Source organism: Chiloscyllium punctatum, chromosome 45, assembly GCF_047496795.1.
Source record: "Chiloscyllium punctatum isolate Juve2018m chromosome 45, sChiPun1.3, whole genome shotgun sequence".
NCBI classification, from domain to species: Eukaryota; Metazoa; Chordata; class Chondrichthyes; order Orectolobiformes; family Hemiscylliidae; genus Chiloscyllium; species Chiloscyllium punctatum.
Window position 1 is genome coordinate 11,519,550 of NC_092783.1, and position 9,723 is coordinate 11,529,272.

The window sequence follows — 9,723 nt, forward strand, 5'->3', positions numbered from 1 at the left end:
GGGAAGTGGAGGTGAGCAGGTGACAGAGAGGCTGATCCAATCCTGCAGTTCTGTCTTACCTCCTATCCTTCTCCCTCTTCTTTGTGTCGGGTTGGAAGAGATGAATCCCACATACTTTCCCACCCAAATCACTGAAGCAAGTTATCTTGTCATGATCTCCTGCTTGACTCTGGGAACTTGCCATGCACAAATTGGTTACCACATGTCCTACAGCAATGACTACACTTCAGAAGTAATATAACTGTTTGTGAATTGCCTTGGGATTTTGTCTCATGTAATGCCTATTACAATCTTACTCTGAGGCCATGTTCTAATTTGAACAGAACTGAGTATCTGAAAGCAGATTTTGGAATGATATAAGTTTAATTGTTTCTAACTTGTGTGAAATAAAATGGTCCTGGTTTTCAAGAAGTGGCAATACTTAAACTCAAATCTTACCACCTCTTTATTTGATTTATTTGAGCACTAACTAGCAATACTATTCCCCAGATTAAAACTTCAAAATCCCAGCTTCTCAGCCATTCATGCTTTGCACTTTTCTTAATCCATTTTTTAAAAAATGGTGAACAATAGGATTTTTACTCTGCTCCCTTTTAAGAATTTGAATCTTTGGAATTCTCTTCCATGGAGTGTTATGGAGACTCAATAATTGAATATGTTTAAGACTGAGTGTGTTATATCTCAAAATATTAAAAATATCTGGGGATAGGGGGATAATTCCAGGAAATGGTTTTGCAGTAGAAGCTCAGCTTTGTTAAATGCCAGAATAGATTCGATGGGCCGAATGGCCTACACCAATTCCTATTTCTTATGTTCTTATATTCCATGATAATAGTTACTCCATCAATAGTCTAAATGCTTGCATACTTACAAAAATTGACTCCTGATGCCCTATATCTTTTCATGTGGCAATGGGATCTAGCAAACTACCAGATAGAAGCCCCCATTCAGTGGATTGGGTTTCTTTGTCTTAAGTCGATGAACATGTTTAAACTACATTAACTGTAGTTATTTGATTTGTCAGCTGTTTTATTCCACAGTACATAAAGCATACAAAGCACTGAATTTCAGATGAAACGTTAATTAACATCACCAGTTTGTAATATACCTATGTTGACCTTTTTGCTGTCTTGACCCAGTGACCTCTGGCAGTCTGTGCAGTGATCAAAGCCATTTCTCCATAACAAGGTGTTAGCTGTCTCCAAAATGACCAGCGTTGTTAATTGGTAGACTATGGATTGGGATTTCCAAAAAGGAGCTGCCCATCCTGTATGAGAATCTCTCACTCGTCCATGGAGGGTCAGCCAAGCAGGGCGATACGGCAGAAATAGTTGCTTAAGTGCAACAGTGTGCCAAAAACAGATATTCAGACATTTTATAGGGAGTTGAATTGGGAAGTGGGCTGCACAACCATTATTTGTTTTGAGTGGTCTTGTGACAAACAGTTGCCTAGTAATTGCATTTGAGCTAATTTTGCTTTTTCTCAGTTCTGCTCAAAGTGATGCTTTTATTCCACTTAGTGAATCTGTCCCAAATGAGCACTTGTGACTCAGAGCCAAGCTTCCAGTGATTCATTGCAGAGCAGATTTATCGACCAATTAGGTCAGACGCATTAGTATAACAGATAATGATGCAATGTGATGCAGTTAACCTCTAACTGTAATGCAGTTTTGTGTATATGGTTGGTATGCAATCATTTCACACAACATAGAAAATTTCTACTCATTAACAGTAAATCCCATGATCCAGTTAACCTTCAACTGATCTCTTTTAGACCCATACAGACTTAATACACTTTATGTTAGTTTAGATTTCAGCAGTCAAATTAAGTGATTTCATCGAATAAATGATTTGGAGATGCCGGTGTTGGACTGGGGTGTACAAAGTTAAAAATCACACAACACCAGGTTCTAGTTCAACAGGTTTAATTGGAAGCACACTAGCTTTCGGAGCGACGCTCCGAATCTGATGAAGGAGCGTCGCTCTGAAAGCTAGTGTGCTTCCAATTAAATCATCGAATAAAGGCTGTGTATCCCATCAAAAACACAGCCACCTAAAAAGAGCTAGAGTCAGAGAGTCATGTTTAATGAGTTCTACTCCCCTGCTTTTTGCCATAGCCCTGAAAATTATTTTCCTATTCAGTAATTACAGCAACTGAACGTTTCTCCTAGATATGCCCGAAGCTGCCTAGGAAACTGAATCGGCACTTTTGACTTAGAAGTACAAAAGGTCACTTTAAAGTTTCTTTTGCAGAAAATATTTGGCAGATATACACAAAGAAAAGAATTGCATTTCCATAGAGTAGTCCACAAACTCAGAAAATCCCAAAGTGTTCTACAGCTAATAAAGCACATCTGAAGTGGAGTCACTGTTGTGCTGTATTAAGTATAGGAGCCAGTTTGTGCATATCAATATTCTATAATAAGCAATGGGGTTAAATCATCCTTTTGGCTGAGAGATAAATGCTGGCCCAGAACACCAGTGAGAAATCTCTGTTCTGCTTCGAATACTCTCATGGGTGCTTCTCATCCACTTGTGAGGACAAACAGGGTCTTGGTTTAAAGCTTCATTCAAAATGTGGTTCCTCTGTTGGTCCAGCACTTTCTCAGTACTCGACTGAATGATCAGCCTAGAGTATGGTTTGGGGTAGACTCTGCACATATACTAGAGAATTGTGTAAACTGAATGCCGAAAGGTAATATGATGAGATCTGGTCTTAAGTGAGTAATGCATGTAACTACAATTAATCGCAACCCCTTCGCATCCTTCTCCTCAACTTTTTACATGTGTCCACAGTTCGATCAAACAAATCTTGAGCCATGAGGTTGATGTACTCTGACTCCCTCCAATGGCATTACCCCAGATCACTTAACATTGCAATCAAATATCCAGTTGCAACAGCAAAGTATATTTTCTGGGTGGTTTTAATTATTAATTCATTCTCACGGGAACATGCTTGGTAATATGTTTCAGATGGAATTTTACAGCATAAGTATTGTTGTAAGAATGTTTCTTACCACTGCTCATTGTGAATGAGCTCTCTGCTTTATTGTTGATTGTCTGGTACATTTTCTGCTACCATCCTTTTTCCTGGAGGGGATCTATAGGACCTGCTGGGTCTAGTGTGTTAGAGGAATACTTCCTTGTAATCTAATGAAAAAAGGTTCTTTAAACAAGATGGAGTGTGTTACATAATAGCAACTAAATGCAAATTGCACTCTTGCGCTAGACATCAGCTCAGCTATTCTAATGACCCAAGTATGGTTGGAGCGGTGTAGACTGGAGTTACACATTGGGATCATGGAATCCCTGAGCAGCATCTAAAACCTTCCAAAAAGACCCCAAGAAGTCAGAAACTTCAAAATGTTATAATTCATTTGAAACTTGTAGTTATGCAGAAAATCCTTGAGGATTGACCTCAAACAGCCATGACCAACTTCCCTGTTGCTGGATATAGTCCCAATCAGTGGAGACATTTCCCAAATTCCCACTGATTTAACTTTTCTCGAGATCCTTGAAGTCCTATTCAGCCAGGTGCTGCCTTGATGTCAAGGACAGTCACTCTCAACTCACCTCTCATGTCCAGCTCTCCTCTCCATGTTTTGACTAATGGGGTCAGGAATGATGTTACCCTGGTGGCCTTAAATTGGGAGTCAGTGAGCAGATTCTTGCTGAGAAGATGCTGCTTGATATCCCTGAGATGGCACTGAGAATGTCATCTTCCACAGCCTTGCTGATGGCTCAGAGTAAACTGATGGAATGAACACTAATTGGTTGTTTTGGGTTTGTCCTGCATTTTGTATACAGGATGTACCTGTGAATTTTGCCACATCATTAGACAGATGTTTTGTAGCTGAACTGGAACAGCTTGATCAGGGGAACAGCATGTTCTGTGCCACAGAGCCTCTCTACTATTGCAGTAATGTTGTCAGTGCTGATGACTTGCTTTTCTCTATATCACATGGAGTAAAATGAATTGGCTACAGACTGCCCTGAATGACATTGGAGACCACGAGAGGAATATGTATCCAGGATACTTACTGATCAGTCAGCTTGGATTATAGCCTGAGTACTGCTGAGGACCTGCAGCATTGAGGCTTGCATCTTCCTATATCAAGAAACTGATGGTATTGGTGGGAGAGGCTGGTGGTGCTTCTCTATCTCTCCATTTTGTTCTCACACGGGGAAAAGACACACAATGTATTCATGTCTGGGGGATGTGATAGCCTAGTGGTCTTATCATCAAACTATTAACCCAGAGACTCAGGTAATGTGCTGGGGTTTGGGGTTTAAAACCAGCCATGGCAGATGATGGAATTTGAATTCAATAAATATGTAGAATTAGGAATCTAATGATAACCATGAAACCATTGACATTTGCTAATGAAAAACACATGAGATTCACTCATGTCCTTTTAAGGAAGGAAATCTGCCACCTATACCTAGACTGGCCTATATGTGACTGCAAGTCCCCATAGCAATGTGGTTGATTATAAATTGCCCTCTTTGACAATGAGAGATGGGCAACACATGCTGGCCCAGTGTGTGACACCACATCCCAGGAATGAATTATGAAAAATAAAGTCATTCCAGGGAATGGCTCCCAATATACTCTGTGACTGCCAGGGATGAGGGACCAATGGAGGGTATACGGTGACCGACCATGAAAATGTCTAGGAAGGTTAGACAAACATAAGTCATCAAAATAATAACAAAGTACCGGGGAAACTCAGCCGGAGCCTTAGTTCTGAAAAAACTATTTAAAGTCATAGAGATATACAGCATGGAAACAGGCCCTCCGGTCCAACTCATCCATGCTGACCAGGTATTCTAAACTAATCTGGTCCCATTTTCCAGCACGTGGCCCATGTCCATCTCAACCTGTCCAATTCATACACCTATCTAGATGCTTTTTAAATGTTGCAATTGGACCAGCCTCCACCACTTCCTCTGGCAGCTCATTCCATACATGTACCACCCTCTGAGTGAAAAACTTGCCCCTTGGGTCTCTTCTAAATCTAAATCTCTCACCCTAAACCTATACCCTCTAGCTCTGGACTCCCCCAGCCTGGGGAAAAGGTCTTGTCTCTTTACCCTAATAATGCCCCTCATGATTTTATAAACTTCTATAAGGTCACCCCTCAGCCTCCGATGCTCCAGAGAAAACAGCTCCAGCCAATTCAGCCTTTCCCTATACCTCAAATCCTCCAACCCTGACAATATCTTTGTAAATCTTTTCTGAACCCTTTCAAATTTCACAACATCTTTTTGACAGGAAGGAGACCAGAATTGCATGCAATATTTCAAAAGTGGTCCTGTACAGCTGCAACATGACATCCCAACTCCCATACTCAATTCTCTGACCTTATTTCTCTCTACAGTGCCACGCCTGCTGACTCTCTCCGGCACTTTGATTTTAATTTCAGATTTCCAGAATCCACAATATTTTGCTTTTATTGTGAAATGGACATCCCTGGTGGAGAAGGTGAAAACATACTGCAATATACAAAATGAAGAGGGTGTCTGGACTCCACCTGGACTGAAAGCATGCTGTAAAAGTACCTATGCTCCAAAGTTGTTGACCATGACCTGTCCAGCTTTCTGCCACAGGTATATTATCAGCGAATAGCTGATTCCTGCATCTACGCTGGCGCAAGCATTGTCAGCAAAGTCTGTGTAAGCAATAACAAGCACATCCTCCAAGAGTGCAGATTCAGTTATCTTGACAGCTTCTCTTCACCAATTTTATAGCATAGCACTGGATGATGAGCACATCTTAAGTGGGTAGGAGGAGGTGACTGAGCAGAGGCAGCCCTCACAGGGTACAGGACAGATACAGCCATGCTCAGCTGGTCATGGGAAGGATCCCCTCACCTAGACCTGCAGCACAAAATGTACTCCTAAATGCTGAGAGGACGGAGAGTAGGGAAGTTTGTTTGATTCATTTTGTTCTCACAAGGGGAAAAAGTACACAATGCCCACATATACAAAGAACAAAGAAAATTTACAGCCCAGGAACAGGCCCTTCGGCCCTCCAAGCCTGAGTCGATCCAAATGAACTCTCTAAACCTATCGCTCAATTTCTAAGCATCTGTATCCTTCTGTTCCCCACCTACTCATGCATCTGACCAGACGTGCCTTAAATGAACCTACCGTGCCTGCCTGTACTACCTCTGTTAGCAATGCGTTCCAGGCATCTACCACCCTCTGTGTAAAGTACTTGCCGTGTATATCCCCCTTAAACTTTTCGCCTATCACCTTGAATGCGTGACCTCTCGTTATTGAATCCTTCACCTTGGGAAAAAGCTAATCTCTATCTACCCTGTCTATACACTTCATGATTTTGTAGACTTCAATCAGGTCCCTCCTCAATCTCCTTTTTTTCTGATGAAAACAATCTTAACCTACTCAACCTCTCCATATCTGCGGGATGTGGTTGCCTGGTGGTATTATCATTAAACTATTAATCCGGAGACCCAGACAATATGCTGGGGATTGGGTTTCAAAACCAGCCATAGCAGATGGTAGAATTTGAATTCAAGAAATATCTAGAATTAAGAGTCTAACGATTACCACGAAACCATTGACATTGCTAAGGAAAAACACGTCAGGTTCACTAATGTTCTTTAAGGAAGGAAATCTGCCATCCATACCTAGACTGGCCAATGTGTGATTCCAAACCCGGAGCAATGTGGTTTTGAACACATGAGCTCCTATGTATGAGAGTGGGCAATCTCATGGACAGCCATATTACAGAACGGCTCAGGACTGGATTTGGGAGGAATGCACTTCAGGTCACGGAATGCTGGTTGCACTATATAGCATGGACCAGTCAGTGGTGTTGCTGGTGCACAGATGCTTGAAGAAGATGCCACTTGCATTTTCCTGGATGCTCTATTCCAGCCATCCAGAATGTCTCAGCTGAAGGATGGCTGTCACTGAGGAGAAGAAAATTGTCTCTGGTCATTTGATGCCATAAATCAGGTCTTTCTCTCTCCAAGCTTTATTTATTGTGTGGCAGATCATAACTTATTAACCAACTTCACTCTCATTTGTTCCTTACCAATGGTACTAAGAGTATTTTATTTATTCTTTTGTCCCTCATATTACAAATTAATATGTGACTGCAATTTCTTGTTTACATCTCAGAGCACCCTTCGTTATTCTCTGCAGATTTGCATTTTATTTTTCCTTTTTATTTCACTGTGGATTTGTTGGCCACAAGGGCACATGTTGTCATCATTGTTTAATCTCAATTTGCTGGTTTTGAGAATTTATTTATCCTACATGCTCACCACGATCCAATAAATAGGTTTCATTTGCCTTCTAATGCAGTGCTATTGAGTCATCTTTGTTTGTTTTATTTCCTCATTCCCTTGAATGTGGCTCATCTATATCCACCCATCCAGCTTCTAGACTTGGATAAATCTGAAATTCAGAGCATGATAAACTCTATCACTCTGTAGTTCCCAGGGTGCTACAACTTTCATTTCTTGTCCATTTTCTGGTTCATTTACCACCAATGGGTCAAGATGAGCATTCCCTTTGTTGGTGTCCTTGACACACTGCATGAAGAAGCAGTCATGCACAACCCATTGTAACTGATTCATTTTCTCTTTCTTTCTATTTACTTTCCTTCTGGTATCTTTTTATTGGATTATTTATGATGGAACTCCTTTACTACCTTTATCCATTTTGTATACATGTTCGCTGCTTCTCCTTGCCTCTTGACATCTGAAGCCCTCCCATTTTGCACAACACTTTAAGACAATACCAAGTGTCTACTAGTCCATTTGTCTTTGCTCTTCCCCTATCTAGATTAGAGTGGTGCTGGAAAAGCACAGCAGTTCAGGCAGCATCCGAGGAGCAGTAAAATCGACGTCTTACTGATGAAGGGCTTTTGTCCGAAATGTTGATTTTACTGCTCCTCGGATGCTGCCTGAACTGCTGTGCTTTTCCAGCACCACTCTAATCTAGACTCTGGTTTCCAGCATCTGCAGTCATTGTTTTTACCTTTCCTCTTCCCCTACTAATTTATCTCATATCTCAAAACATCTTACTATTTGGAAACTTTCACACATCAAGCTCTCCTAATGACGTGTTCTCCTGTTTCAGTTTCTTCCACTGTTGATTTGGGTAGCTGGGACACCACGTGTGTTCCTGTTATGCCGAAATTTAAGGACCTTGCATCCTGATTCCTAGCTGTGTTTTTCACAACTTAATATTCCAAACTATGCAATATCTGTGTGTCTTAACTTTCCAATTGAAGGGATGTGCTCATTCCTTTCCTGATGGAATGGTCCAGTTTTCCCTTCCCGCTATTGTAAACTCAGTATCTCTCAATTCTAATTCTAGGGGGCTATGAACAGCATCAACTGAATTATTGAGTGGCATTGAATAAATGTTCTGACAGGCTGCCTGAAACAGGCAGGAATCAAAATGTCAACCCTCACCAATCAATGACTGAGATCACAAGATCAATAGTAGGTAGCACCTGAGGGGGTGTAGTGGGTAGGAGGTTGCCATCCAGAAAAAAAAACATAGGCAAAAAGAATTCTTTGGTGCATCAGGGCATTTTCAGGGTGTGGGTAAATAAAGTTCAGCAGGCAGTGCCACGGATATCCTGGAGCGTGGTCAATGATAGCTGCCAGAACCTGCAGCCGCGCCATGCTAATGGCCCTCAAAGTCAATGAAAACTCTTTTATCACCACCATTTTACATCACTGGACAAGTAATCCAGAAGGCCAGGCTAAGGGTCTGGGAACATTGATTCATATCCCAGCACGGAAGCTAAAATAGCTTGGAATATAAAGCTAGTCTCCATCATGTTAACCATGAAACTATTATCAATTGTTATATAAAAGAAAATCTGGTTCACTAATGTCCTTTTAAGGATGGTAATCTATCATCTGTCATTCCAGATCCATTGCAATGGGGTTGACTTTCAATGGCTGACTGAAATGGCCTGGCAGACCATTCCATTCAAGCAGCACTTGGGGATAGTCAACAAATACTGTCCTTTCCAGTGACACAACATGATAAACTGCTGCTGGAGTTATCTTGCAGTTTGTCTCACACAAGAGCATCAAAGAGCAGACCAATACCCTTTTTCATCTTGATTTAGGAGTGTATTAGGAATCACGACAGATAAAACCCAGCAGGCAGCCAGAGCTATAGGCTTCACAGCTGGGAATCTTCTGCCTACAATGCAACAGGTAACTGACTATATCAGTGCAGTTGGTGATGGTCAAAGCCTGTTTGTGTGACCAGAGACTAGTGTCCAGTAGTGTAACCCAGGAATCAGTGCTGGGTTCCTTATTGTTTGTGATATATAAACAATATAAGAAAATGTGAGGGGAATGATAAGTAAGTTTGCGAATGATATAAAGACTGGCTGGGTGATTGACAGTGAGGAAGATGGTTTAGGAGAATATAGATGGATTGGCCAGCTAGGTAAATCAGTGGTAGATGGAATTTGCCATTCCTGCCATCCCAGGGATCTGGTAAAATTTCATTACTCTGTCCATAACTGGCACATTCTTACAAAGCTACATTTGATACTTCAGATGGGGTCGAACCAAGGTCTTGTAGAATTGCAGAAAGTTGTCCTTGCTTTTATACTCATCCTGATGCAATGAAGGACAACCTATCAGTGCCTTCTTCACTGCCTGCGGCATCTGCATCCTTACTTACTGCAATTACATGTTAAAGTTCTGTGATTTT